Raw genomic sequence first — 11,016 nt, 5'->3', positions numbered from 1 at the left:
AATTTCCTGCCTGCAAGCTGAGCCCCAGTAACTGTCCCCAAACACCCTCTTGACTCCAGTGAAACGCAAGGTAATTTGACCTAATTTAAGAGCTTGAAGCTAGACTGCATCACCTCCCGGCTGAGTGCATAGCCACAGAGTTACTGCAGCTCCATGCGGGCGCAGGCACTTGGCAGACCCAGGTGACCGTGACTCTCAGCTGCCAGAAACCTGAAGACAGGTCCTGTCTTGGGCCAGGTGATGCATTTTGGATCAGAGGGACAGAGCTGTCTCCTGAACTGGTCCATCACTGTAATGCAGCAGTTCACATGTCTCATCATATGCCAAAGAAGGATGACAGGTCACTTTTTCTTCCTTTGGAATTGATTTGCAGTGGCTGGGTAGAGCTTCTGCAGAGCTCAGAGACTGTTAATCCGCACCAGCTCTTGCCAAAAGAAAATATGTTTGAGCCATGCAGGTGGCCTGCTTGGGTTTCTCCTGAATTATGATCCCCTTGGGTTTGCTGAGTTACTTGGAGTTTTACAGCTCCATATCTCAACATTACTATGGAGAATTATTTTTCCATCACAGTCAAGCAGCTGAACCCTTGCCAAGGTTCAAAGGGGCCTTTTTGTGACTCTGAGGAATTGTCACAGCTTGTACCTCAGCGTTTGGGAAAGGAACCTGTGATACTGTCCAAAAAAATGCTCCTGTCGATCAGCCAAATGTTGAGATGAACTCAGCACAAGGCTGTGTAATTGTAGTATTAGCCCTAGTTAAGAGAGAGGGCTTGGCTTTTGAATAGGAAGACCCTCAAAGCAGCAAGTCGTATTTTCTCCTGCTCAGTTTTAAATCTATGTTAAAATATATTTCAGCCACTCTTCATATATATTTATAAAGATAGATCTGTATTACTTAGGCCTTCCTTCTATTTTACAGGGAGCAGATTGCATCTTTCCCAGTTAAAATCGAGAAGACAGGAAAATACAGCCAAATAAGAACAGATGTAAACTCTAAGTTCACTCCCTCTGCAGCCGGTACCAGTGCTGTGCTCTTTCCTTGCAGATATTAGCTCCAGACTGACGGAAAAGTGTCACTCCTGAGCTGTCTCTGGGCTACCTCCCTTTTTTCAGCATCTTCTAGGGGTGAGACTCCCACTGACAGGAGAAAGACTGCAAGATCCTAAAGATGCAGCAGATGCCCATCATCATTTCACACAGCACATCCCTCCCCTCCCTGCAGTAACAGTGATGCCGCTGTGACTCCTTGCCACTTTCTCTGCAAATTCACTTGCTTCCTGGAAAAATCAGGCACGCTGTCCTCTATTCCTGGCCAAGACAGTCCAGATGCTTTATTGCTTCATTCTTGTGTTGCATTCAGTTTGCTAGTGCTTCATGTGAAAACAGCGTGACACATGGGAACCCTGAGTCGACAGTGTATTTGTTTCCTGTATACAGTCACCTCTTGGTGTGAGGGTTAAAGGTTACAAGTAGTGAATGGCTATTGACTCCAGGGGTTACTCGTATAAAGAAAACCAACACTGATTTTTATTTCTGTTTTTCTGAAGTTTGCAGAACAGTACACACCATGTAAACATCACCAGGCAGCAAAGGGGAAGCTGAAAGAAAGGACTGACCACTGTGATTACGTCTACACAAAGACGAGCAAAGCAAAGGGAAGGATAGAAAGGCTGAATTAAAAACTGTGGTTGTTTAGACGCATGGTCTGTGCCTGTGCTGGAGCAAGACCAAGCCTGGCAGAGATGAAGCCAAAGCCCCTAGAATATGTCTTCATGTTATCTACTGGAAGGCAAAGGCTCAAAAGTACAGTGGTCTTCAGCAATAGGGTTGGTCAGAAAACAACATTCCTCTTTCACGCAACTCTTCAAGGCTGTGACATTGCACAGTCTTTGCCCTTCCCTGGAGGTTAGGGGCCATGGAGGGGCACAGAGTGGGTGGGAGAGTAGGGCACTCATTTTCATGAAGAAATCCAAATTTCTTTTCAAGCTCTACCTAGGATTTGAACTCAAGTCTTCTCCCCAGCCCATAAAGTAAGTCTGCAGCCCAATGACCAGTTGGTCATATCTGCCACAGATATGAGAGAACAAAGGAGACAGTCACCCAGGGGATGGAGAGCCAGGTTCCTGCTGAAAACTGGATGTCAGATCTTCATCAGGAGATTCCCATATGATCACTGCAGCCATCAAACTGTCTTAGGGTCTCATATATGCTAGAAGAAAAGGGGATGAAAAACTCCAGTTTGGACAAAACTGTGTTTCATCAGAAAAAAAAAAAAAAAGGTAAGGATTGTAAAAATATCTTACTTATCTGCATTTAGACTAAGAGTGCTGGCATTAAGGTTGCCTGTGGGGAGTGAAAGGCAAGGCAAGGCAAGGGAGAGGAACGAGTCTGGTCTCATGCATCCTACCTGCTCCCGTGAAAAGTCCTAGAGATGAAAGGTGCCCTGCTCAGCTCACCACTAAAGCTGTGCGCTTCTCAAGACTCCCAAGAAGTGAAAGGAAGAATTTACCACCTATTCCAGGATGCTTAAATCCCCGCAATCCTGGATCTCAAAATTATGGGTAGCTTTCTCTGTAACGCAAAGGCCTGGCACATTGGCATCTTTCCCTAGGATTGCCAGTGCCAACTACTCAAAAACCACAGCTTATTCTTAAAAATCATAACATTCTTTTTCTGATTGTCTTCTGAACTGAAGCACAAGGCACTTTGCATTTGCCTTCTGGATTCTGAGCCACTGGAGCACAGTCAGAACTCACCTTGCAACTTCTCTGTACAACTGTAAGGGCTGCAAATGTGCATTCTGGGTTTAAACTGAAAGCTGAGCTTCTCACCCTGAAATCATGCTCCAGAAACTGGGGCTTTCAGAAGAAAAAGGCAGCTATCACAAGACTTATGATAAAATGAGAAAGCTGGCAGTAGCCTTTCCAGAAAAGCATTCTTTGTGGCTACCAGTGGCCAGCTGAATCTCAGCTATGCAGTTTTAGAGACAGAAACTAGTGCCTCCAGCTGCATAAAAAGAGGCGTTAACTATATTAACTCGAGAAGGCTGCTCTGTTGGTGTTCCTGCTCACCAGGCACCCACAATGGCCCAGTGCACAGCCCAATAGAGGGCAATGGGACATACACAGAGTCTGCCAGACACCCCGTAATTGCTCAAGAAACAGAAAATGAAGCTGAAAAAGTAGTGATGTTTATGTCTTAAATGCGAGGGATAAAGAAGAGAAGACAATGGCTACAAAACGGCAAAAAGACTGGTAATTACAATTCTTCTTCTCTCCTGGTCCGAATTCAATCATGCGGGCCATGTGGCCCTGCTCAATTAGAGATGTATTTGGGAGTGACTCCATGTGAAGCCACAGTGCTATTCCTGGCCATGCTCTGGGTGAGCTACGCAGGCAAGGAATGTGTGCTGCAGGAATGCAGCTTGACTGGTTGTGTTTGGGAACAGTTGTATATCTTACCAACAGCGAGGACTGGAACTCTCTGACAACAAAGACCCTCCTTTTGCAGGATTTTGTACAAGCTTTATCATCCCATGGCCCTTTGCAGTCTGACTCACTGGCTGCACCCAGCACCGGCCACCAGCAAGACCCAGCCACCCTTGGTTTTGGAGCCATACACAGCAGCTTTGTAGAGTCCTTCCAGGAAGGAAGTGATGTTTACTGTATCCCGCTAATGCTGCCAGGGTCATTTTTAGGTAAGCAAAATATCTAGTGACCCAGGCTGGAACTTGCCACAGACATTGAGGCGAACATCTCGAGAAACGCTTGTGGATTCTTTACTACGACCAAGCGGTCAAAGCTTTGGTTTTCATCCAAAACAGCTGCTGATGCAGGACAGGGCTTCCTCACAAATGTAAAAATGAGCTATCCTATTTAAAAAAAGGCAGTTCTGGGTTAACTTGCATTCTAAAATCCCATAACAGACGAGAAGGACATGGTCAAATGTAAGGGGTACAGTCAAATCCAGTCAGGAACGACTTCCCAAGCTGCCCCTCTGCAGTGATTTTTATAGCATAACTGTGAAATCCGCATTTGCTTAACACCAGCAAGAAAAATCACCATTCCTTTCAGAGACTGTGAGAGGGCGTTGATGTGCTATGTGGTCCAGTAGTAAGGGATGGCCTTCAGATTTCCTCCCCCATGCTGCTGACCCACAGCTCAGAGAGGGCAGGCTGCTTGATAGACGGGGCCACAACCCCCTGGCACCTTCCCAGACCTTCCCTGGGGCCATGTCTCTCCTTTGGAAATGCCCTGCCGGGGAATGGATCTTCACGCAGCGGAAACAGCTGCTTTCTTCAGGCTGCTAGGGAGACATAAGGGTGGAAATTTCACACTCCGTTCCCCCCATCTGCGCTCCTACCTTCCCTTTCAGGGACTGTGACAGGTCATTCACGCTCTGAAGCAGGCTCTGTCCTTGAACAGCATCCTCCTCCTCTCTCTGAAGACCCAAACTCCTTTTCAGAGGCAGAAGATTAAGGCACAAGGAGGCTGCAAATGTGACTGCCTGGTGTTTAGCACCTCCCACCCAGCTCCAGAGAAGAGCAGCGGGCAAAAAAGAATTTAGGTCACCATGTGGGGTCCCCTGAGACTATAGGCAACCACACAACAGTGATTATTGATTGCACAAGGGTCCACCGAACATCTACCCTAAAAGCCACAGCAAACATCTCAGTGCTCATAACCGAGTTAAGATCCATTATAACCACAGCAGTAATGTGCCACAAGAAAGATGGACGAGATCAAGGGCATGGCCAGTAATATGAAGTCCGTAGGGTAATCACAGGAGCTCACTGATTTTCCAAGAAGTCAGCCATGACCTACACTACAAAGGCAGGCCAGATAAACCCCACTGCTGACTTGATTTTTGCAGGTGTGGAGAGCTGCAGCACCCTTTGAGCTCGGTGCATTTACACGCCTTTTGCCCTCCTCGGTGCCCGTGGAGTGGGGCATGCTGCTGTGGAGCTCAGGGAAGGCCCGGAGCTGATCAGGCTGTTGATTTTGGTGCTTTTCTCTCCCGTAGAGGCGCCTGCTGCCTGCAGGCTTGTCACCGAGGCACAATTCAGGCTCTATTGGGCATTTGCCACCATAGCTCCGCACTTCTTATCGTGTCCATTGTGGAAACGCACATCACTAACAATTCTGGGCTCCAAAATCCTACGCTTAACCCAGCAGAGGAGCTGAGGACACCCTCTGACATGGAAAATTTGTAATTTCTGTGAAATCAAATCCCTCAGCCTGCTGATAGCTACAGTGTGCACAATTCATTACAAGAAGTAATTCCTGGACATATGTCTAATTCCCTCCACAAGACCTATGTCCCCCAGGTTGCATCTCTCTTATCAATCCGCCTGCTGACATTACTTCGTGGCCAGCCTGTTTTTCCTTTAAAGCTACCTATAGCACAGGGAGGAGGGGAACACAGGCCAGCCCATCGGGTGCAACGAACATGGAAGTTGGCTTGCAAACAACACCCTGCTGTTCGTCTTTCATGCGTGGGGAACTGCCAGTACTATTGTGGCTTTCTCTGCAAGTATCATCTGTCCTAACCACATCACCTCGTGTTCAGGGGGACAGTTTTCTTTTAATCGAGGTAAGTCAAAGGCAGTGTTTTCATTCTCCCTAAGTGTTTTTTAATTTGAAGTGTTCACACCAAACTCAGTTGCAGGTATTTACCTAGGACACGATCATATTGCTGTCTCTCCGGTTTCCAGACAGCTACTGCTTTCCCCTGCTCTCATTTCACGGCAGAACGGGCTGCTTCCTGGGGATATCGGGCGACTTGCCCAAGGTCGAGCGGCAACTGGTGAGACCAAACCCCCGTTGGCCCAGGCTCTCGGCTCAAGCCCCCACTAGCGATTTACACGAACAGCCTTCTCACCCCAAATCAGCGACCTCGAGTCCGTTCAGACACTTAAAATCTTAGGCCTGCATCTCCAAGGAGACGTTTGGCACCCACATCTTGCCAAACGCTGACTCCCTTTGCCTTTCGGCATCCGAAATGCAACAGGCTTGTCCTGGCAGAGCCCTGGAGTGAGCTGGCAGAGGACGTGCCCAGCGGCTCCACAGGCACATCCCGCACTGAAACTGGCTCCTGGAGGTGAATAACGGCCCCGCATCTCCTCGCGGGCCGGGGGGAGCTGGGGAGCTCGTCGGAGCCGGCTCCGTCCTCGATGAGTGCATACGGTCTCACGGTCATGGGGCAGGCGGGCAGCAACGCCAGCGACTGCATGGCGGCTGTGACCTGATTCACCCTTTGACGCGCCCTCATCAGCTCATTGACTCTTTCTCGTTGCAGAGCACGGGATCATGAGACTGGCCTGCCCGGTACAGGGATTAATTTGCACCAGCTAATGCTTTGAAGATGAGGAGAGCGGCGCGCGCGGCCGTGCGCTGCTGTTATTATCGCTAGACCTGCGCTCTGCCCGCCCGTGAACCGGCTTTCGCAACCAGCAGCCCAGAGGCCCGCGATGCGGGACGCTGTGTAATCGGCTTTACGCAACGTCCCTCCTCGGGAGGGATCCCAAAGGGATTTTGTGCCGTGCCTACGGAGGCGCCACCTCCCCCGCGCAGTCACTGCGAGGCTGCTGGGCAGGGAGACAGGGGTCTGAGCACGCGTGGGACCACCCAGGGCCAAATGAAGGGGAAGATGACTTCAGTCGCTAAAAGATGATGTTCCTTTGGGCACCGCCAAGAGTGCAGAGAGGAGAAGTGGGGAGCCCCGTGTCAGCATTTGGCCAGGCCCATGGAGGGTGTTTCTTCACCTTGGGGCTCGCTCTGCCGTGCTGGCGCGAGACTCGTCCCTCCTGCGGGGAGGAGGATTTCCGGAGCTGCTGAGGCTTATCTCATCCCTCGGGAAGAAAGCAACACCAGCATCGCTGGCTTGAGCCGCCGTGAGGCGGCAAGTCCCAGCTCACAGGGGAAAACTGACTGCCACCAAGGGCACGAAGTGGCCCCGTCATTCACAGGTCGGCCAGCTCAATGAACACTGGGCATTCGCTCTGCTCAGCGCATAGGTTATTTCAGGAAATGGAGGTGCAGCAAAATGAAGCGTGGTCACACCATGATGTGGCACCGAAGGCCATTCCAGAAGTTAGGTGTCCTTCCCCATCCTCACCCAGCTGCACCCAGCAGGAGCCCTTCCTCACCAGCATGAGGAGGGATGGACCTCCCCACCAGCAACTCCCCACCATCGTTGGCTGACTTGGCCGCTCACATATCCAGCCGGGGGAACTAGGGCTTGGAGACGTCCCTCTGGAGATGTCCATCAGGATCTGGCAGGTGAAATCGTTTTTCAGGCAAGGAACGGCACGTTTGCTCCTGAGGTCTGAGATCACGGCCCAGAGCCACCAGCTACGCAGAGACCAAAGCAGCCAGACACAGTTCCTTACCTCTCCCACTCGGAGGATGCAAACATGTCTGGGACGGTCTGAACTCATGGCGCAAGCAGGATCCCGTAACACAGGCCAAACCTGCACCTGCAGGCTATGAAATCCCTGCTGTTCTGGGCTGGGGTGGGGGGTCAGCACTTAATGAGGAGTTTCTTGCCCGAAGTTTGCTCTGAAAGAGGGCAAGTGCTCCTGGCTTTATTCTCACACTGGAAGCGCATCCTTTAATTCACACATTCATGATATAATTACCACGTAAATAATCCTCTGTAAGCCCCACCTGTGGGAACCTGAATGAGCCATGACCAGTAGCCAAGTGCCAGTTGCGTTTCCATACAACAACACTGCCAATTTTTGTCATGTGCTGTCCTGACCTAACATGTTTCACATGCGGCCTCGGCCCTGATTTTCACTATCCAAGCTGATTTGCAGGGCTAGCTTTGCACTGCAGTATCTGTTTCCTCTGACTACATACATAGACAGGTCAAAGTCAAGATGCCAGTGGAATAAAGGCTCTTCCAACCCCCATGCAGGAGGGCTGCACCGAACCCCTTAGGTATCGTGCTACCTTCAGCCACGTGCTAGCCCTGCGTGGCCACTCAGTGATGTTGTTTGAGAATCTGTAGCCAACTTGTCCCAAAAATCCAGCTCTTGACTCAGAAACTACACTGCAGCTTATTCTCTCCAGCTCCAGCCTGCAGTGGGCAATAATAGAGAACCACCCTGCCCAGTTTGTGCGTGTATTTAGGTAAAACTAATACACTTTGTCCCACCTTGGTGATCCTCAGCTGTCTGCCCACCCTGCGCATGAGGAGCCAGACAGCCCCGGAGGGGCTGATGTCGAAGCGAAGGGATGGCGTGCGGAGCGTCCCCGTGTGCCCTCGCTCACCGCAGCAGGGGCGTGGAGCCACCTGCTTCTTTCGTGACAGAAAACCAGCTCCTCTGATCTTCTCAGTTTGACTAAAAAACCTCCAGACCTTGCACTCCACCTGGAACGTACAGTCCAAATGACCCCTCCAAGGTGGTAAAGAACCAACGTTGTCAGTGTTTGCGTTCAGGCAACGTATCATTTTCTCCATTACCAGGTTATCGCGTGCTGCTTCTCACTCTTGCAGCATAACTGCTGGCTGCAGATTCATATCACAGCCCAATTACACCGCGATTCACCCCGTAACATCAGCCACTTTATGAACAGCGCCATGCAGATATGTGTTGCAGCTATAAGTGTAATGAACAATACGATCGGCACAACCGTGAGACACACACGGTTCAGCAGCTTTTATATGCACAACCTCTTAGGAGAAGGCATGAGAGGCTATTTTGGCGTCTTCGCAATGGGCATGTGCATACACATGCACAAAACACCTTCGGGCCTACTGTGTGCAACCAAGTTTCTGGACAACCGATAACCCGAGCAGTGAAAGATCTGCTGCAAAGAGCCCCCTAGAAGAGGCTCTGCGTTAGTAAAAGGAGGAGGATTCTCCTTTCGACGCTAAACATGCTGGTTTTAACCCCTCTGCTACTGATGTGCGGATCCGTACACGCGGAGCCACAATCAGTTGCAGATGTACGAGCTGTGGACAAAACCAAGGCCTCCGCGGGGCTCATTTGCAAATCTCTGCACCTTCCATGGTATTTGCACGGCGTTTTTTTCCCGCTTTGTTAACCCCTGCGCCCCAACGTCCTGCAGCCTCTGTGCTACCTGTTGATCCAAGGCATCCCCAGCCATTAAGTAAAGACAAGATACACAGCTGGGCTCCCGGCCTGCAAAACCTCACGTGCGGAAGCTCTCCCTGAGGACTAGCCCTCGGGAAAGCAGCCGCTCCGCGACCCGCTCCCTGCAGATCTTTGCCATCGTCCCCAGCCGCCTGGCAGCAGAGCAGCTCAGCCGCGAAGCAGGTTTATTTTGGTCTCGGGGAAAGGGCCCGTGCTTTGGAGCAGGCGGCTCTGATTTCTCTCCGTGCTGCCGCCGCTTCTAAGATGTCAGCGGCGGTGGCCGGCAGCTCGGCGAAGGGCACGCCGTCCAGCGCTGATAAGCGGCCGAGCCGGGTTGCGCACCTACGTGTGAGTACGCGCGGGTAGCCTCTGTTTTTTTTTTTTTTTTTTTTTCATTTTTCATTTTTCTGATGGTAAAAACTCGAGCCCTGGTCCGGGCTGCTCCCACGCGCCGGCACACCTCACACGGCCACCGAGGCCTGCAGCTCTCCCGCCACGCCGTATTAAAACCTCCAAAGGCTTCAACGCCTCCGCCGTCCATTCGAATCGACAGCCAGGGCCGGTTTATACTGTGACCCGACGTTTTAAGCCAGCTGCAGCCCGCCGACAGCTCAGCCAGTGCAAGTCGCTAGCTGATGGCCTCCTTCCCGCTGGCGAGGGTTGGCCCACGCTTGCGGTTATCGCCCCAGACCAGGACATCTTTTAAAAGAGACAGAATAAACTAGTCCGTGCGTCCGGGCGCTCTCTAGCACTAATTTCCGTCTCCCTTTCTCATAGTCCGAACCGGCCCCGCGTTTCAGAGCTGCCAAACGATCCCCATCAGGAGGACGAACGTCTTTTCAGCGACGCGTCTCTCTCCCCGGCGGCCGGCGGCCCCGGGCTCTCGCGAGGTGGCCTCCTCCGCCGGCACGTTTCAGGTCACCTGCAAATCGCGGCGGATTTAATCACGCCCCGGGGCGCCTGCGAGCAGGCGCCGGGCAGCGCGGCGGGGACGCCGGGACCCGGGGACGGAGCGCGAACGTCTCATGCCGACGGCGCCGCGGCGCCAGGGGCGGGACTGCAGGTGCGAGGGCTTTTGCGACGGTGAACATACAACGCTTCCGCTACCGAGGGCTCGCGCGCTGTACCCACCGCGTTCATGCACGCATGCATCCCTTCGTACGTAATACTGGCTTGGTGTATACTTTAATATTTACGCATCTATAACAATACATAGATAAATAACTCTATATAAAATGAGTTATATATAAAAGCATGCAGATAGAAACATGCATATATGAGGCATCGCACATACGCAAAATATGGTGCTCATATAGAAAAGATAGATTCATACAAAATATTACAGACACATGAAACACAAATCTAAAACATTCTGCATATAACATTCTCTATATAGCACATATATAAAACATTATAAACAAAATATTATAGACACAAGAAACAAAACATTCTGCATGCAACATTCTCTATACAAAAGCATATGTAACACTATATATACACATATACATCTATTATCCATGTTTTATAAACAGAATATAAATTCATTACATATAAATATGTAAAACACTGATGCATAAAAATGTATATATGAATATGTATAGGTGTGTGCGCATTTATATGTATAGATGTGTAATGTATATTCACATTTATCAAATATACCATAGAATGTTAAATTTGATACAGAAAATAACTATATGTTCGTGCGTATTTTAATGTGCTTTTCTATGTAACATCATTATATAGAATCGTTCATATATAAATTCTTTCTATATGCGAACATGCTCTTCATGTGTATTCTATGTATTCGTATGTGTACTTTTATATAGAGAGATGTATGTACGTGTACGTACGTGGATGTACGTGTGTACACGTATCTGCATATATACATAGGCTCATATATACATACATACTTGT

Source organism: Struthio camelus, chromosome 2, assembly GCF_040807025.1.
Source record: "Struthio camelus isolate bStrCam1 chromosome 2, bStrCam1.hap1, whole genome shotgun sequence".
NCBI lineage: Eukaryota > Metazoa > Chordata > Aves > Struthioniformes > Struthionidae > Struthio > Struthio camelus.
The sequence above is the reverse complement of the archived record's forward strand: the minus strand, read 5'-3'. Positions refer to the sequence as shown.